Genomic DNA, 12,193 nt, shown 5'->3' on the forward strand with positions numbered 1-12,193 from the left:
GTGCTGTGCTCGACGAACAATAGACAGTGTATAAAAACAGTAGTTATTGATCCGTTCGGAGTCGAGTTAAACGAACATCGCTCGACGGGGACATTTAGTATGTGTGTTACGAAACATTTTCACGTGTTGAAAGACGCTCTGGCAGTGTACCAACCGTGGAGTGAGTGAAAATGTGTAGTACAATGTGCGTGTGACGAACCTTGAATACTAGTGTCACAATGCCACAAGAAACCTGTTATCACGCCAAACCATCCTGTGCATACCAGTGAAGCGACGGCTTACTGAACAATAAACGCTTTTAACAAGTTGCATCTTCTTCCACAGCTAGTAATCTGTGTCCTTAAAGACAGTACACCGTTGTGGAATGTTTGTTTCATGCGCTACAACGGGGAGCCATGCGGAGAAGCCGAGACGAGTGCCGTGCCGCCAGCCAGCCGGTCGCGGTAAACCATTGCCACTCGCCGACATCGGCGAATGGTTCGGCGCGGTTCGCGACTGCTTGGGCGCCACGTCAGCACGACGTCGCTGTTACTGAGAGCAGGTCGTCGAACCCAGCGGCCGTCGGCACGCGGCGTTCCAGACGACGCGACTCAACAATTGCTTCGCGCCGCCAGCTCCGTACAACATTGTTGTCATTCAAATGAACTACCAAATATGTGTTTAATGCACTAATATGAATAGGGTTTAGTGGACACGAAATGACGTGACAAACATTTGTTTTTTTTTCTTGAGTTATTCAATACGGACCCAAAGTATTCATTGGTTCAGTGATATATAGATATAATATGTTTTCGTCATGTTAATGAAGTATACTCGCATGAATGCTAGACATTTTAAACCAATTGTCGCGAGTAAATGCAAGGAAGATTCATGATACTACTGTAAAAATGTGTAATAAGTGACTTTCATTACAATCCAAAAAACAAATATTATATGGGTAACAAAGAGACTAAAGGTTTAATATGCTCTCACAAATAGCCTTTGTTATATGTGAACATTGGATAGAATCTGAACTTTTTGTGATCAAACTGGGTATTAAAACAAACCAGACGAGATGACCATGGCTCCGGCGCAGTTTTCCCAGGTTTTCTAATCGCACGTAGCCCGAATGGGGGAGCCAAATAAATGTAATGACCCTGGGACTAGGTTGACGGTCACCTCGCAAAGTGAAAGAACAGTATAAAAAGTGTAATTAAACCTACAGTGTAAAAGAACTAAGAAGTGTAAAGTGAATGATCCAACCAAGGTAACAGACAATAACCAAACAGACGTTAGTGGCAGCATATTGCCGAACATTTCCAACGTTAGTCAATTGCTGCCAGGGGGCATTGTAACGTCTAGAGAAACAAAAACAATATATTATGTAGTAATTAGAGAATTAGATGTATCATATTGTGTCATTGTATAAAATTATGTATTTTTTTTATCATTTATTTCTGAAAACGTCTGCGTCGGCGAGTAATAAAACCAACACAGAAGATAAATATTAAACAGAGATTAAAAAAGGAACTAGTATATAATACGTGTTGAATATGAATGTCTTTGTCGTCTTAATTTGGAAGTTGTGCGAGTAAGATCCCCTGTTGTTGTCGTAGAGAACGCCAATGTAGCATTCTTTTGTCGAGACTAAGCAATGTACGCCATTACGTGTGAATTCACAAAGGTCTGTAATCACTGGGATATGTAAAGGTTTTAATAGAGTTGTTTAAATGAAAACTTGTATTATTTATTGTTAAGCTTGCTTGCATATTATCCCATCCTGTTGAGACATTTTTTCAGTTATATAAATATTATCTGTGGTGCTGAGCTGCGTGGAGAACGAAGAGCCGCTGCCGCGGCGTATTTAAACGACTTACAATATAGTCGAGCATACCGCAAGGAAGCGGTAAAATAATAGTAAAATAATATTATTTCTTTTAGCTCCCAGACTGGCAGTGAAGATCAGCAGATTTTATGATGTGTTGCAGATTGACGCGGGCTGCTGATAGGATATAATTTACAGTGCAAATAATTTAATGTACCTTCAGAATCTGATAGGAATCTTGCTGTGCTCCGTTCTGATCTGGCAAACTTTATAGTGACAACGTATTTTTTAATGAGAGTCTCATGTTCTTGGGCTAGTCGTGGTATGAAATAGCATTTTAACGAGAAATAAAATCCACTGCGAACTTGTGTTTTTGAACGATCACACGAACTGTAACATCAGTGTTCATAACAAAGTAATTTCAACTTTTAATCACTATGAAGTAGGGAAGATATATTGATTCTTAGCATGAGTTGCAGTTACGAAAAATCGTTCCGTAAATTGTAGGCCAGATACAGAACAATAAGACTTCCATATATACATTTTATTCCGCTAAAAGGTAATGATGATAAAGAAAAGCAAAGCACAGCATTGCTAAAAGTATTTCACGTAACTCTTTTCGTAAATGTGTTGTTACAAAGAGAATAAATAAACCAAAGAGCAACAATTTTACAATCCGCGAGAGAGTTGTACGTGAAACATTACAGTAAAAATACAGTGGAATGATGCGTGGAGACGTGTAGTCCATATATTTTCCGATTCATCGTACTACATATATCGAAGATTTACTTGTGTTATAAAGCAATTACCATACATTCAGTCATCTTGCTGCTAAGGATTAATAAGGGAGATATTTTAATACACTTTCGAATTTCACATTCACGCAACGGTGGAGTGCATCCATGACAGCTTTGGATGTCACAAAGGTAACATTTCCGATAGTGTATTGAATAGAAGTTTGAAATTCTAAGAAAAATCAGTGAATATTGTGTCAAAATCAGTGGTTTTGTACTGAAGAGAATAAATTTTGTGTGACAGAGTCGTTTAAAATTTCTAATAGTATTCTTGATTACAGATAAGCAAACAAAATTGTACCTATTTACCTCTTACACCACTATGTTACAGTAGAATAGTAACAAACTACTCTGCCATTCACACGCACCTGCTTGTCTGAAGATCCACACACTATTCTTAGACTATTCCACTCTATAATAGCAGGTGGGGGAAAAATGAACAAAACATGTAAGTATTAAACTTCTAAATCCTTACATGCGAGCTGTTACATCTGCCGATTTTGTCCATGTATCGGAATTATATCGTCTAGGAAGTTACTGAATCCAAGGCTCATATTGTTGTTCGCTAAACGACTCAAAGTGGTCAAGCAAATAGTTCGCTAAATGGTATATAGGTCTGTGTTGGGAAAAACGAAAAGATTACGTAAATCTCTTTGTGTAAACTCTAATTTCTCTTATTCTATTGTGATGGCAATTCCAGCCTATGTGGGATGAGGGTCCAACAAAATACTTTCGCACTGATTTATTATTGATTGTCATCCCATGAGGAGAACCTCTCCATCATATGTACAGATGATATCTATATTTGAGCAGTTGCTTGTCGTAACACACAAGCTTGATAGCAGACCTATGACTATGAATGAAGAATTCATTTGATCTTTTACTAAGATAAACAATGTTAATTCAGTGTCTAAATTTTCTGCATTATTTTGTCAAAACACTATCTTAGCTCTGTTGAAACCAATATCAAAGTTACCTACACGGTGTAGAGAACACCACGTACTGGGTTAACTTCTGACATCAAGAGTTGATGCGAACTGCCGTGGTCTTTATTAAAGTAGTTCTGTACAGCTGCCTGGATGGGACATAATGGTTGCTTGTGAGTGACTTCTTGCATTAAATATACATCGGCACTGACACTTTGACAAATATACGCCACTATATTTCCACCTTAAGTAGTTGTTATGGGTTGTAGAGTAATATTATATACCCAAAAAGCACACTCATGTTGCTTGATTACAAATCAATTGTAATGGATCACATCCATTCATGTAAACAGATTGGAGCTTTGCAATATGTATTGCTTCACTTTCTAAGGATGTAGTGCAAGGACGTAGTCAAGATTCTGTCAAGTGGGAGGGGCCGATTTTTGAAAGAGGACATTAACGAGGCTGAAGTTTTTCATTTATTCTGGAGACAAATTTATTTATAGAGTCGAATACTTGGAAGCGTAGTAGTACTCATAGAAACAAGAAAAATAAGTCCGGTAAACATGGGTCAAGAAACGCATACCTTCCGAGATAAACACGTGGTTATAGGACGGTGTGCATGACACTTCGTTGCGGATTTCAGCACCGTTTCGCATAGCCACTCCGTCAAATGAGCCGGCAAGGTACACTACGTGATTAAAAGTATCCGGACACCTGGCTGAAAAAAACTTACAAGTTCGTGCGCCCTCCATCGGTAATGCTGGAATTCAATATGGTGTTGGCCCATGACAGCTTCGACTCTCTCACACATACGTTCAATGGGATGCTGGAAGGTTTCTTGGGGAATGGCAGCCCATTCTTCACGGAGTGCTGCACTGAGGAGAGGTATCGACGTCGGTCGGTAAGGCCTGGCACGAAGTCGGCGTTCCAAAACAACCCAAATGTGTTCTATAGGATTCAGGTCAGGACTATGTGCAGGCCAGTCCATTACAGGGATGTTATTGTCGTCTAACCACTCCGCCACAGGCCGTGCATTGTGAACAGGTGCTCGATCATGTTGAAAGATGCATTCACCATCCCCGAATTGCTCTTCAACAGTGGTAAGCAAGAAGTGCCTTTAAACATCAATGTATGACTGCTGTGATAGTGCCACTCAAAACAACAAGGGATGCAAGCCCCCTCTACGAAAAATGCGACCACACTATAACATCACCGCCTCCAAATTTTACTGCTGGCACTATACACGCTGGCAGATGTTCACCCGGCGTTCGCCATACCCACGTCCTGCTATCGGATCGCCACATTGTGTACCGTGATTCGTCACTCCACACAACGTTTTTCCACTGTTAAATCGTCCAATGTTTACGCTACTTACAACAAGCGAGGCGTCGTTTGGCATTTGCTGGCGTGATGTGTGACCTATGAGCAGCCGCTCGGCCATGAAATCCAAGTTTTCTCATCACCCACCTAACTGTCATAGTACTTACAGTGGATCCTGATACAGTTTGGACTTCCTGTATGATGGTCTGGATAGACGTCTGCCTATTACACATTACGACCCTCTTCCACTGTCGGCAGTCTCTGTCAGGCAACAGACGTGGTGGGCTTGTGCGCTTTTGTGCTGTACGTGTCGCTTCACGTTTCCACTTCACTATCACATCGGAAACAGTGGACCTAGGTATGTTTAGGAGTATGGAAATCTCGCGTACAGACTTACGACACATGTGACACCCAATCACCTGACCACGTTCGAAGTTCGTGAGTTCCACGGAGCGCCCCATTCTGCTCTCACACGATGTCTAACGACTACTGAGGTCTCTGATATGGAGTACATGGCAGTAGATGGCAGTGCAATGCACCTAATATGAAAAACGTATGTTTTGAGGGTGTCCGGATACTTTTGATCACAGAGTGCATCATAATGTCGTACTCACAATACTCTACCTATTATTAGGTGGTCTTCAGTCGGCAGTGTGGTTAGAGTGATGTTGTAGGGTACGTTAGTTTTCTTAGGGTTTGTGTGCAGTACTGTCAACCCTGGGTACGTATCATGCTGTTTTTCCTTCTTCCAATCTCGGATTCACTCATGTGTTTACTGTTATTGCGCTGTTTGTACGTACAAATGGTGTAGTATATTTACTTTCCCTCTCTTCCACTACTTGTTAGCCTACTACTCGACAAGTGAAATGACGGAAATTATATTCTGCTATGATTTAGCAAATGGACGTAGCCTGCGAGGCTGTGCCCTCTACGCAGAGCGCCCTCTGATAAGTTGTTCAGCAGACTTTTCCAACGTCTGAGTGACACAGGTACCCTTGCACCTCGGAAGATTGACGGTGAAAGGCCCCGCACTGTCCGTCCGCCTGACATGGGAGGAGCGTGTATGTACTACCTCCAGTGGAAGAAACCCCTGGGACCAGTGTGCGACGATTAACAGCAGCATAAGGCGTGTCTAACGCTCTTATCTGGGAGACACTTCATGAACAATTGCTGTACCCATATCACCTACAATGCGTTCAGGACGTAAGGTGACAAGGTAATCATGGCGGGTGGCGATCCTGTCAATGACTGTTACAGAAGTGTGCCGCAGATACACTGTTGACAACCATGATTTATTATTCTAGGTTCACTAGAGATGGTGTTGTCAGTTCCCATAATCAGCACGTATTGGCAGATGTAGATCCCCAAGCAATTTAGGTAAGAGGTTATCAACATCGACTGTCGAACACTTCTTTAGCGAAAGCTGCTGTTTTCTCAAATACCTCACGAAATCATTTTTCTTTTTTGATTTTATTTTTTACTTACTAGTATTTGAATTGCAGAAGTATTCATTTAAATTTATGAGTGACAGGTGATTGCACATAAATTTAAAAAATGAACGTATTTACAGTGCAATCTGCAATCAAACTCACTTTCGTTATACTTAGTATCAAAGCCACGATCTCTAAGAAAATGCATGTTTTTGTATATATTGTTTATCCTTCTCAGACTATCGCAAACTTCCTCATTTAAGTATGCATCTGTCACTTCTTCCAATGTAGAAAGTTCATTTTCTGCATTAAAGAATGCAATGCAAAAAGTTAATTTTCTGAGTCAAGACAGATCATCTCACAAGCGTAAACGAGGAGAATTTGGATTATTCCTTATTTATTGCATGGCTTTTAGTGCCGGGAGTCTCCGTAGAAATGTTCGTCTCGCCTTTAGCTCAGTTCTTTCAATTTACACAGGGAGCTTGTATCCTTGAGGGAGCTGGAATCTGTCTGCAAAGAAAGGTACTCAGAACGAACTGACTGTGGCCCATGATAAGGGACCAAGCCCAGCTTTTGCCGTAACTGCAAGTGGGAAAAAAACCACAGAAAACCATTTTCAATGTTGCCGACGGCTGGATTCGAACCAACTCGACTCTCTAATCCACGGATTAGCTTCAACTCAGCTTCTCAATGCCCAGAGCTACGCCGATCGGTGGAGATTTCGGAAAAGTTGTTTAGGATATTGTTTTAAAGTAAAATAAAATGCATCACAATAAAAGATGGAATTCTGATATTGCATGTTTTTCCTCTAATTGTGCATGTTTGATCATTTTATAGTGCATGAATGAATGCATATTTTATGATTTAATTGTGCATTGAATTTATAACGGATCTATTACGTTGGCATAAATTTATTTTATTTTTTGTTAGACGTTTTCGTTAAATAGCTGAATAAATTGTAATTAGGAATAATTTAATTAAGCAGAGTAGAGAAGATAAATACAAAGAGATGTTCATTGGGCGGACATTGTTGTAATGTAACGTCATTGCGTTGTTCGGTTGTTAAAACAAGTCGTTTGTGTACTGTTCTGCTGTTCGGACATGTGCGTATCTGAAAGGAATTAATTCGGGGACTAGATTAAACTTTCACATAATAGTTACGATTCATGTTCCGACAAAAGGGGTTAACGTCAGTATTAATTTGAATTGTGGGCGACAGGACTAGTTTTGGCAGATACGTGAAAACGGACGTAACGAAAGTTGTTCGCATATCATCCTTGAACGTGACCTTTTATTTAATTAACGATTGCGGGCTCATTAAAAGCTATTATCTCATGATTAGGATCAATCCCTCTTTCCTCCTAGATAGTGATCATTCATTAACATTTACCTCATAAGATAAAGGATTATAAATAAAAGTGATGTTAAATGACAATTACGTGTCATTCCGTTAGTGTGGAACCGACGTAATATCTCTGAAATGACACTGAAATATATTTTGTGCTACATACTGAACTGCGATAGGAAGTAAATTGAAATTAGTGAACATTTGATACTGAGACTATAGAAGCAGAAGCGCTTAAGGTTTCTCTTCTCTAAAATGGCAAAATAGGCACGAAATTTAACTCAATAGTCGACATTACGTATTGCAAAGACATTAGCATTTCATACTTATTTCGACGCGCTGTTACACAAAATAACGTTGAGTCCCTGCACGAGTAATAAAATTAAATCTAAAAAAAATAATTAATTACGGCGAACTCCGCTTTAACAAACTTTATTGCGTGTCGTCATCGGGCAATAACTGCTCAACCCTGGAGACTTGTGTGGTGAAATTAGAAGTCGGGCATATAAAACAAACTTAAAAATCCATTCAAGCTACAGTGGAATCGGCACAACATGACGTGGGCAGTTATAAATTCCAGCCTCAGTTTTTATAATATTATGGGGCGTAAATAGATTTTGGACTAAATGTGGGGGATGGGGATGCAGCGCGTTGTCGGGTCGGATGAATTCAAGCAGCTCCCTGAGAAAAAACTATTAGAAACCAACGAGCTGTAGACTATGGTGGCATTACATTCCTGTGCTCCCCACAAACCCCTCCCTATCGTTTCGTAACGGAACTTCCATAGCAATGCACCGCCCACGTGCCCAGATTGTGCGATATTTAGCCATTTTGGCTATTGATAATAGAAATTTGAGGAGTATTTCAAAGAAACGCAACCAAGCCGTTTGGGCGATAATTTTGCTCATCGACGCGATTGTTTGGACGACACGGGCAAATCCACATCTATTTTTGTGCTCCAATTTCAATTTAAAGTTGTTTCACTGTCTTGTAAAATACTGAAATTGCAACTCGAGTATTCTATCAGTGTCCAAATAATAAATTCCAGTGCTAACATCCGGCCGATGTGGCCGAGCGGTTCTAGGCGCTTCAGTCTGGAACCGCGCGACCGCTACGGTCGCAGGTTCGAGTCCTGCCTCGGGCATGGATGTGTGTGATGTCCTTAGGTTAGGTATGTTTAAGTAGTTCTAAGTTCTAGGGGACTGACGACCTCAGAGGTTAAGTCTCATAGTGCTCAGAACCAACCAGTGCTAACATTACATTCCAATAGATAGGTAATTAGGCTACTGTAGTAGTGCATAAGTTCACTGGTGTCCAAAATTAAAGCAAGAAACGGAAATTTTGCAAGGTTAAGTTTATTTTGTCAGAAAACAGTATAAAGAGGTGTGGTGAAGTAGGAATAATGTAAAGAATGTCGAACATAGATAACTACTATATGCATAACGCTAGACAAAGATTTTCTTCGTTTTTTCCAGCTCAACGGATTTGGAAAGACATTCCGACAACAGGTTAATGTACTCAGAATGCGGTGTGACTACCTCTAGCAACAATACAGGTCCGACAACGACGGGGCATGTTGTGAATGATGTCATCAACCGCATGTTGAGGGAATAACGCCCATGCTTCCTGCATTACTGCTGGCAAGTCTTCGAGATTGGTTGTTGGATGCTGACGTGATGCAGCCTGTCTCCCTAGAGCTCCATGGGACTGAAACCAGGAAAGCGAGCAGGCCACGCCATGTGTGCAACATTTTCCGCTTTCACGAAAACATTAACCACCCGTTCTCTATCAGTTCGAGCACTGTCGTCCATCAATAAGAAGTCTGGGTCCACACCACCTCGCAACAACCGTAGATGAGGTCCCAAGATCTCGTCACGATACCTAACAGCATTTAAACCATCCTGATTCACCCCTACAATTACACGCAGAGTTGTTCGAGTGGTTCACATAATCCCTGCCCACAGCGTTAGAGATCCTCCTCGACATAGGTCTCTTTCCACAATACTTTGGTCCCGAAATCTTGTTCGTTTCTTCCAGATGCGAATGGTTGGAGAATCAATCTCCAGACCAAATCGGGGCTCATCTGTGAAAAGAACATTGGCCCACTGTTCGATTGTCCAGATGGTATGCTGACGGCTCCACTCTAGACGTTCCCTTTTGTGAAGACGCATCAGAGGTACAGAAACAGCAGGTCTCCAACAATAATGGCCTCTCTGCCGAAGGCTTCTGTCAGCGTTTGCTGGGAGCTCAAATGCCAGTTACCGTGCAATACTAACACAGAACCGTCGTACCCTTACAGCAAAATAACACTCTTCTCTTTCTAATATCACACATTGTCGGTCTTGCCCTTGTCCCCTGGATACTGTTAGGGTTTCTATAAATTGTCCCCACATTCGAGAAACAACAGAACGATTTAGATTAAGCCAGCGGTCCACATCAGTTTGCGACTGTACTGCTTCCATTCTTCTTATGGCCCTCCACCGCAGAGAGTCTGGTAGGCGTTTTCTTTGTGCCATACCGCCCCGTCTGTGACTGTCTACACAGCAATAATGGATGTGGGACTACCCGGCACACATTACCCCGTTTGATAGGTGCCCATACGTCATCGTTGGCGTGGTTGTTTGTTTTTGACCAAAATGCCACCCTCCATGCAGAACACGATTGTACGGACATCTGTCGATAGGTTGTACGATTATACCGTGTGTTAGACACAAGACGGGGAAATAGCGCTTTCTTGCTTTAATTTTGGACACCAGTGTATTTTTAACTTACAGTAAGGCTGGAGGACGAATCAAAACCGATTTCGTTCTTCTTTCTTGTCGATATTTACAAACTTTCATAACAAAGATAATAAATGGGAGCAATTACATTAAATTCAAGTTCAATTAAGAACCGAACTGATCGATGGCCTTGCTGGCTGTCGATAGTGCGTATCCCTTCGTAGTCGTAAAAGTGAAAATCAAAAAATCTTTTAATTTCAACACATGACCACTAGGTAGTGTGTAATTTCATTTAGGCAACAAGGAGGCCCGCACTGCCTTCTCTCCCCCTTTGGCGAATTCCTTGACTAGGGTACGCACAGTGTAGATCACACATTGCACTACAAACAAGTAAGATGGGTATAGGTTCGAGCATGCACACTGCTCAAGTGGCAGGACATATACACTAGAATTAGTCGAAAATTCTCAAATAGAAAGTGAAAAACATTAATAATGTTTGTATTAAACACCTAAATCCTTCTCTGTACTGTGCTACCACCTTGTGGAAGGATTGCTTGGTCCATGGCCTGGGAGATGGAGGGGAAGGAAAGGATCCTCAGCGATGGCGTACTGGGTAAGAAGGGACATACTGAGTGAGGGAATGCAGCTGGCATCTACCTAACATTGAGCGATGAAGGAGGGGCACGTGGGACCACTGAACTATGCACTCTTGTCCACGTAATATACAACCCCTGTAGTGTTTCTCGTCTAATCAGCGATCAATGCTGCAACACATATGTCTTGGGGGGGGGGGGGGGGGCGGCAGTAATTGTTAAACCTGGAAAACCTGGAACCAAGAGGCTATGACTGTTATTTGTTTAAAACATGACCCTGCACATCCTCAGCTTCATTCCTTTGTGACAGGAGAGCACTTTCCTTAAAAAAGGAGCCCATATCACCTCCAAAGTGTAACTGTTACGTAATAAGCACTTATTTTGTTTTAAAAATTCCTGTCACACACGGAAGTGGGTTAGATACACCATCTTTACATCCTTGTTCAGAAACCCATTCTTTAATAATAATAATAATAATCATGGATATTCTACAGGCATGCTAGATATCCTTTTCCTATTTTATCACATAATAATAATAAATAATGTGCTGTTAATCAAATACCTCTAAACGCAGGTCTGGAGGAACTCAAACAACGTTCATGAATGTATAAGTAAATTCACTATTTCTTTTAATTTCTTACCATTTAACACAGAGCTGTGACCACTGTGGCGCCATAGGGGTAGGGAAAGCATCCTTTACATTATACTATATGCATCCACCATCTTGGAACACCATGTTTGATCGTTGCAGCCATCTTGGACGTCACTCTAGATCATTAATTATGCTAACTGCGTAACAGATTACGGTAACAAGCATAATAAATTTGGCAATCAATTACATCCTAAATAAACTACCTCCACAACAACAAGAGAATAACCTGCCCTAACTGGGTCATAAGTTGGTTCCTAAATAAAAGCGCTCTGCCCAGACTACCCAATTATCAGGAGAGGGGATGGGGAGGGGAGGGCAGTGAGATGGTAGGTAGGGCATTGGAATTAAAAATCAATGGACTGAAACTCTGATACGCAGCATACCATTACAAGTCGTTTTCTGTGTTTTCACTGCACCCAGTCCTCCACAAACTGTTTTGCACAGTACAGCTTTTGTCTGCTCTTACAGTTTTTCGATTTCCTCCCTAAGATCACAACTATTACTTGGCACATCTCCCACTAGCTTCATTCCTAATTTCATTTCCAGCATCTCTTCATTTTGTATTTTATCTCATGTTTCATGATCCACCATTCACTTCCAAACAAT

Source organism: Schistocerca piceifrons, chromosome 2 (assembly GCF_021461385.2).
Source record: "Schistocerca piceifrons isolate TAMUIC-IGC-003096 chromosome 2, iqSchPice1.1, whole genome shotgun sequence".
Classification (NCBI taxonomy): domain Eukaryota; kingdom Metazoa; phylum Arthropoda; class Insecta; order Orthoptera; family Acrididae; genus Schistocerca; species Schistocerca piceifrons.